Source organism: Tasmannia lanceolata, unplaced genomic scaffold, assembly GCF_043159265.1.
Source record: "Tasmannia lanceolata isolate RefF3 unplaced genomic scaffold, GAP_Taslan_0.1 ptg000019l, whole genome shotgun sequence".
Classification (NCBI taxonomy): domain Eukaryota; kingdom Viridiplantae; phylum Streptophyta; class Magnoliopsida; order Canellales; family Winteraceae; genus Tasmannia; species Tasmannia lanceolata.
The window spans coordinates 13,356,600-13,365,662 of record NW_027518696.1 but is presented as its reverse complement, the minus strand read 5'-3'; positions in this window follow the sequence as shown (position 1 = coordinate 13,365,662).

The window sequence follows — 9,063 nt, the reverse complement described above, 5'->3', positions numbered from 1 at the left end:
ACTCAACTTTTCATGGGAAGTCTTTGCCTCTGAATAGATTGCATCTTCAAGATTTCAACCCAGCAAACCGCTACCCTTACTATCTGGTAAGTCAATCCCTTTGCTTGTTGACTTAGCAAGTGCATATCTCTAGGCCGCCCTTTCGGGTTTTCAACCTAGCGGGTCTTCAGACTCTCATTCTTTTGTTTTTCTTTTCATTGGTCTCGAACCTTTGCTTGTTTCACCAGAAAGACTTTCTAGGTGGGCTTGGGTTCAAAAGGGTTGAATACCTAAGGTTCTAAGGATTTGGACCGAATCTGGTCTAGCCAGACTACCTACGTACCTCAAAAATGGAGGATCAGGTCCGCGTAGTTCGCTCTGGGATTTTTCAAAGAATGGTTTAGCATTTAGCTTCAAAATTTTGAAAAGGGATTTTATCCCAAGGTTTGACCGAACTTGAATTAATCAAGTTGCCTACGTACCCCTGAAGAAATGGGGATCAGGTCCGACGTAGTTCGGGTACATAAATGCCCCGGGTTTATAATTTGTTTGAAAAGAAATGTTGGCTTTAAATTGTTGGCCCAAAGGGTTTACAAATGGATTTTAAAACATTAGGATTTTGGCTATAAAAGCTCAAACGATCAATGATGGCCTCCTGATGTATTTGATGTACAAGCTCGTTTGCTTAAGATTCAAAGACTTAGAATTTTCTAGGAGTCTGACGGCATGCCAAGCAAAACTTCAACCACTGTGCTCCGCTCCCATCTCAAAGATCTTGGTTATATGCTCTAGATTCCACAACTCCTTGTCTGAAAATCTTCTCTCAGTATCTCATCAGCTCTACAGGATGTCTGATGCTTATCTCTTTAAAATTTTACTCTTAAACTGGATGTCTAAAGCAGGTGAAGTCTTGCTTTGCTCAACAACAGGGCATTCCCCTGGTTTATCCTTATAGGATCAAGCAAGACTACCTCAAACCCTTATAAACAGGTTTATCAATTCTTTGCGCTCCTCAGGAGATAAAGTTTTGCCAATCCATCTTTCCCGAGTTTCGGATTTCGATACCACTATCAATGGCTTTGATTTCTTATTTAAGTGGCCATGCTCGACGTTCTTTCTCTCGTTTGACAATCTTTCAGATCTCGAGGTGAATTTCGTCTGCATTCTCATCCGAGAAGGGGGTCTTTAATTATTTAAGCATTAGATCCAAGAGTGAATCATAGAGTATCAAAGATATGAAATCAACCACTTTATAGAATTGAAGACTGTAAGTTCATTGATGATTTTTGACACGCCTCAATGGGCTCTTCATCAGTTCTGATAGAAAACAGAACACTGACTCTATATAAGAAAGACTGACAGATATGTCACTTTTTTTTTTAACATCTACATAACTGAACTTTTTCAACTTAGAGAGAAGAAAGTTGATGTACACTCAATGAAAGACAAATCTAAAAACACAGGACACTTCTTCAAAGGTAGTGAACTGACACTAAAAGTTTATAGGTGATACACCTTTTCTCATGATAATGATAACTATAAAGTTCAATCCCGGAGTAGGAATCCCAGAAAAGGCAATTCCGCAAGGTCTAGGTTAAATGGGGCAACAAAAGGCTTATGTTGACACTGTGGGTAAAACACTTGACTGCTGTATCGAATGAGTTCAGAAATGGTCGGTCTTTTGAAAGAATGGTCTTTCGCTAAACACAGACTGTTGACTTAGAAGCACACACACTAGATCAATAGTCATGGGATAAAGATTTTGAACAAATAGAGATAAGAGTATTCTTGAAACACACCAAAGGGTATTTTATTCTGAAAATCAAAGAAATACTGTCTATGAAGGTTAAAGAAAAATAGACAGTGATAATATGACCTACATCAACAGGGTCACAATGAATTCTCAATCCACACCTTTAAGTCTTTTTGAGTATAACTGCTCTTCTTTTGGGAATGAAAGAGTCAGGAACGATAAACATCCATGATCTAAATAAATTTCGATCTCAGCAATGATCATGCACTCAAAGAATACAGGTAAGATCAAACTTTTGCATTAATGTTTTTGATATGATCCAAGGGTAAAAGATATATGATAGGTAAACATGGATCAATGAAAAATCAATGGCTCAGATAATAAACCATGGCCATAAGAATGACAAAAGTAGGGTCAAGGACCAGATCTTAAATCTGAATGATGGATATCAACAACTGTATAATCAATATGATCAGAAATGATAGACCATGGTCATAAGGACAGCAAACGAGCTATCGGCCAGATCTCAAGACAAAACAGGTTGACAAATAAGGATCTAATCCTACTGAATGATGTATACATGGGAATCAAGACAAGGTAGATTGACTCCAAAGGATATCAATCATGCTTAACATGTTTTTGGATAAAATCCAGCAGCATAAAAGCTATACGAGGAGGTCAAGGTCCAGACTAAGTAAACCAACTCTAAAGAGTAGCAGTCATGCTCAAAATGTACTGCGAAAAATTCGACAGCATAACGGCTAAACAAGAAAGCCCATGGTAAGGTAAACTCATTGTTTAACTAACTCTAAGAAATAACGGTCATGCTCAAAATGTTCTGGATAAAATCCGACAGCATAACAACGCTAGACAAGAAAGTCAAGGTAAGGTAAACTCATGGTTTTCCTAACTCTAATAAACAGCCGTCATGCTCAAAAAAATATTCTGGATAAAATCCGGCAGCATGACAGCTATACAAGGGATCACCCTAGCTCAATCAAAGGTATATGAATGATGGTTACCAAAGAAAGGTGATCAACTGATGGACTAACCAAAGGTGAGAATATACAATAATAGGTCAAACCCTAAAATCAACAGATTAAGGACCAAACCTGGCCAAGGTAATGGCGGTAAAAAGCCACTGACCAGATCTAGATCTGAATAAGGAATGGATATAACCAACTGAAAGGAATAAGGAATCTCTGATTAAAAGAAGAACCCTAATATACATAATCAGTATATATAGGTATATACACATACACACAAATCCTAACCAGGGGCACCAGCCCTAATAAATCTAGCTGAGTCAAGAAAATCTCGACTCAAGACAGACTGATAAGTGTACTAGGACCGTGCTGTAGCCATGTAAAATGAGCTACCCTAGTTTACAAATGGGGCAAAGCTCCTAACTCTAGGCTCCACATGTGTGAGCAACACATGTTCGATCCTATATGAATGCAATATACTTATAAAAACACGGGTACTTCCTAGTTGGATTTCACTAGGTCAGTAAGTATATACATAATATATAAAAACAAAGTAGGGCTCCAGACTCAATCTAATGGGTACTATGCGTATGAAACATACTTAACATGTATAACACAAGTACACCTAGTGTTATACATAGTATGCTTCACTGCTCATCGGCTGCTGTAAACACAAGCACACCTAGTGTTTACGGCTGCAGCGCTGGCGCATAGCTTGGAAATAGATTCAACAGTACCATCAGGGTGTAATAACATCCCAGTCGGGTACGCATTGAATCTATCCCGTGGAGCCAATAATGAAAAACAATGAAAAACAATAATAAAAAAAATGACAATGCAATATATAGAAGGGCAACCGCTGCGAGGTCCACCTGGCCAGGTGCATAGTTACTTGTATACTGTGACATAGAGTCCAGTGTACGAACTATGTCCGTTTTACACACGAAGTGTCCAGGTGCTGAGTATACTACTGGTGCGGTGGCACTAGAAGGCGGGTATAGCCCTCACGGCTCCTACTCATAGTATCTCGAATAGGTCATCTGATAGTATATTCACAGCAAACCATAGCAGAAAGTAACCACAAAACAGATAATACATGCATGGTTGAAAGTGGTGTGTGAACCCTTGTTTTAATTATGCACCTATCTGGTGCCCCTGGATTCTAAGCGAAAAGGTTCCCATTTAAAATGATTTTAACCCAAATTTCTCCAAAGTTAGTAAAAATGGCATTTTAACAGAGTTAGGCAATGTTTCAAAAACTCCCCAGCAGAGTCGCCAGCCTGTAGACCCCGATCCGAGATAGGCGAGGGAACGAGTCCCCTAACACCCTCTGGATCATCCACGTGTGAAGGAGAGCTCTACCAGGGAACTCTCGAAACGGATGCCACCCTCATAGCATAGCACGAGTGGCGATGTAAAAAGAAAGAGATATGTCTTGATCCGGAACCGAGGCTCGAAACCGAGACATACCTAAAATAAACTCAGAGTCGCCATCCATGGATATGCCATGGAACTCTAAAATCAAATCCTCTGTGCAATGGATAACCATGAATATATATGGGTTCGTGCCTGGTTACGAATGGGGAAGGTCTGAGAGCACCCCCAATTCGTCCGAGTGCAAGCACTTGGTCTCTTATGCCATTTATTATTAACTCCAAAGAAGTTTGGGTAAAAATCATGTGAAATGGGAATAATCCCCAGGAGTCGTCTACCTAAGCATGCATTTCCTGAGGATAAAAATAATAAGCACACATAAAATAAAATGAAAGATGTGTCACCTAAGCATAGCTAGGTTATGGGTGACAAGCCTAATGGGTGTCTAAGTTCTGATGTGCAAACACATGCAAGCTATAGCTAAAGGTATAAGATCAGTACGATAAAGTAAGAAAACACATCGAAACATATAATAACAATACAACAAATCCTAAGACTCTAAATTATTAGCCCGAGTCCTCGGATGGTCTGGTATTCATCCAAAGAAGCCTACATATCCCCGCCTCCACGAGAATCAAGGCAACGTAATTCTTCGCGCCTATTATAAGCTATGATGCCTAAGACACCTAGCCCTCTATCCTAGACTCGATCTAAAAGACCGGACTAGTTATTAAAGTTTCTTGTACGATTATTTAAATTCCAGTGAATTGTGGATTTTAGGACACCCTATATGCCCTAACTAAATGCAGATTAGCCCTAAGCTAATGCAGGTGGTTCCTACAACCTATGTGTAACTAGGCTGTATTTCCTAAGGAAAACCAAAGGTGGACTAGCGTATCCTACTCTAGTCATCACTCGGCGATATGTATCGCCGACTGACCGGACGGAGGCGCTCCTATAACTCTAGGACAGACCCCTAACTCTAAAACAAACACACAGCAAACAAACAATCAAACAACCTATCAAAAGAAAAACCCTAACTCTAAAACTCTCTATCTAGGAGAAACTCCTAACTCTAGATGAAGATCTTTTGAAAACAAGATTTTAAAGGTTTTTGAAGAAGGTTTAAAACATTTATTTACAAAAAAGTTTGGCTGGACTTGGGATGTAAATCCCAAGCTGCGCTACATACCTCGTGGAAGAGGATCAAGCCAACGTAGTTCGAAACGAACTCTCCTAATTGCTACCTCTAAAACATTCAACACTTTAGATTTTTGATATTTTTTTTATGTTTTTGATGTTTTTAAAGTTTTTCCAATGTTTTTGAGTTTCAAATTTCTAATGTTTTTTGGGTTTTAAAGCTTTTCAAATGTTTTTGGATTTCGAATTTCTGATGTTTTTAGATTTTTAATTTCTGATTTCACCCTTTTGGTCAAAGACCTAAGGGAACACACAAAGCAAAACCCTAGGGCTAAACCCTAGGGCAAACAGGGGAAACCCCTAAACCAGGCAAGCTAACTATCAAAGATGACAAAAGGATCTAAGACCCAGAAGGTAAAGCTCCAATGAGACTGGGCAAGTCTCCAACAAACAAGAGTAATGACAACACTAAGGAGAAGCTCCTAAAAACAACTATAGAAAAAAAAGGGAAATGAGTCAAAGACTCTCTAATACTGCTATCTAAAGGACGAGTGAGTCAAAGACTCTCTAAAAGAAAAGGAATACGAGTCAAAGACTCTAACAATACCAATTAAAAGGATAAATGAGTCAAGGACTCTCTAAAAAAAATGGAAACACGAGTCAAAGACTCCAATAACACCAACTAAAGGATAAATGAGTCAAAGACTCTCTAAAAGAAATGCAAACACGAGTCAAAGACTCCACTAATACCAACTAAAGGATAGATGAGTCAAAGACTCTCTAAAAGAAAAGGAAATACGAGTCAAAGACTCTACTAACACCAACTAAAGGATAAATGAATCAGAGACTCCCTAAAAGAAAAGGAACATGAGTCAAAGACTCCACTAACACCAACTAAAGGATAAATGAGTCAGAGACTCCCTAAAAGAAAAGGAACAAGAATTTGCACATTTGGCAGAGGTAAAACACCCAGCCGGGCCGGACAGCTACTTAGCCCTAGGGTGCAACAAATGTGCGCCCAGTACCCCATAAGGGTAGGAGTATGAAGCAAAGCCGAGTATGGTGTTCTCCCAAAAACCAAACGACGCACAAAGAGGAGAACTAGCGAGAGAATGAGACCGGGCGGGTCTCCCAAACACACACAAAGATGGGCTCCAAGTAACCTTATCATTGCCCTTGCAAGGGGTAAGCAAGGCTAAGACAACTAATTGACCAAATTGGTCTCTAATTAACAGAGGAACAAATTGAGGTGCAACCTCAGAGAGGATTCTACAAATGAGGCAAAGCAGGCCTTCTAAAGGCTAATTACTTACAAAGCCAAGACAGATGACTCCCTAATAACATCAATAAAGATCAAATGAGTCAAAGACTCCCCCGATAACATCACCACACAAACGAATGATTCAAAGGCTCTCTAAATGAGGCAAGGCATGCCTCCTATGGGTACACCATTTATCAAAATCAAAGCAACCTCCTTGAGGTTAAGCTAAAAATGAGGCTTGCCTCCAAATGAGGATTTCCTAATGAGACAGAATATGCCTCCTAGTATAGGTTCTAGTATCTAAAGAAGTCTAGAAGACTGCGCTAGTCCACCAAGAGAGCAGAAAAGAGCTACTGGGCAATCTCAAATTTCCATTCAATTCTTATATAAACAAATCAAGTACTAAGCAAAGAAAGACTTATAACTAAAGAGTACACAACCTGTAATAATAGCAATCATAGCATGATAAACAACATTAATTAGCCCAGACCAGCCGCTAGGTAGCCTAATGAAGTAAAAACAATATCAAACACTTCAAAGCCAACCACAAACCCCAATACGGGGACTCCAATGAAATCAGATGATGCCAAAGTAATCATCTGATTTCCTACACGTATAATATTTCTACAAACCGCCTTGAAATCAGACGATATTCGTGTCAAGGACATCGAATAGTGCAGATCATCTGATTTCCTTCTTCAATTAAACCATTTATTTAAAATAAAAAAATAAGTATGATAAGCTTTCAAGATAGTCTCACCTGAACAGTCCATTCATCTTCAGAACCTAACTCAAAACTTAACATAAAAGAAGAATCTTAAATTTTCTACAAATTATACAAATGCATGCAATGATATTTCTGATTTTTATAAATTTTGGTGCATAACAGGGGGCATCAACTTGTGCAGATTCAAGTGCAAAAAAAACGGTGAGCCACAAAACACAAAGACGGGCTCCAAGTAACCTTATCATTGCCCAGAGAAGGGTTCTTTTAAAAAAAATGGTTAAAAGAAATCCAAAAGGTTGGGTAGGCCTACTAAACAAAAGAGGGGAGCGCTACTTGGATTGAGAGAGTCACCTAAAGATGGGCTTGGGCTATCGCCTTCATCGCCCTCATCTAAGCAAGCCTAACACTTCAAAAAGCTTCGTATCTTGAAGCCAAAGATGCGATCTTCTACTACTTTTTCAAGCCACAGGGAGGCCTCAACGACAAAGGCCAACTTCACAATACCCGAAGTGGCTTGCTAAATTCTTAACTCCTACTGGAGTAGTCGGTCTTAACAGAAGTGTAACAGAAGCAACTTCAACACCCCTTCTTTCTTTTTTTTACAAGGATTTTCATTCATCTATAAACTATCACCTATAACAATTCATTATTCTAACGGGTCACAACACTCATGATCATTCAATTAAACCAAAAGGAAAACAACAATATGAAAATCAGTAAAGCTCATAAAGCAATTAACTATAGTTGTGCTAGTATCATTTTCTAGAAACAAAAGCAACTAATGGCAACTAATGCAAATTAAAAAAACAGAATTAAAGCTGGACAACACACAGATGAACTGACATCGTTAAGATCTACACATCTTGAACAAGGGTACTAAATGAAACAAGCAATGGGAATAACAAGATTTTCACTATATTTTTTTTACTTGATCGGCATATTGATTTTGTAATTAAGGCTCAGTATGATCATCCAAATCTTTAGCTGTGCATAACAAAGTCCAAAATTGAAAATGAAATGAAGAACATATCATGAACAAAGCGCTAAGAATCAGCAAGGTCTAGCTTATACTATCAACCACAAGCATTAATTAACTCTAAATTAAATAGATCTTTAGGAATTAACTGGAACATCATAAATATTTCCTTTAATGACTGACCTTTACCACCGTTTGAGAAGAGTATACGATTAGATTTCAGATGACGATCTCATCGGAATTTTTAGGAGCTTGCAATGAAATCTGCTTGAGCAAATGAGATTCAGAGAATTTAAAAATGTCTATGATAGCAGATCACCAGATTCCAGCGAATCTAGCCTGAAAGAAAGATCTCAACCCTGTCCAAATCTCCTTATATAATCAATCTCCTCTCAGATCTGAGCTCTTGTAAGGTTCTTACAGAGATAAACTAAGACAACAGAAAATTCGAGCAAATAGGGTAAAAGAAGTGAATGATGCTCGAATTAGGGCTTAAATCTAACCGAAAAAAAAATCTAGATTTGGAATTTCCGAACAAAAAAAAAATCTAAGGCAGGGGAGAGAAACTCAATTTTAGATCTAACAGCAAAAGGTATGTATCTATGGTTTAGGTACGTAGATCTATGGTTTTTAGAGATAGAACGGATTTAGGGTTTCTAAGTGATAAGAAAACAGCGATATCTGCTACGAAGGATGAAGATAAGAAGAGATCTATAACGGTTGAGTGAACAAAAGGCTTGGCCAGATCTTAACAGAGATCAAACGGAGAAAAAGAGTTCTTACCAGAATTTTCGCAGATCCAACTGGAGAAGATGATAAGGTTTAGGTCGGTAGATTAGTCGGTGAGAAGAGAATGAAGGAGACGAT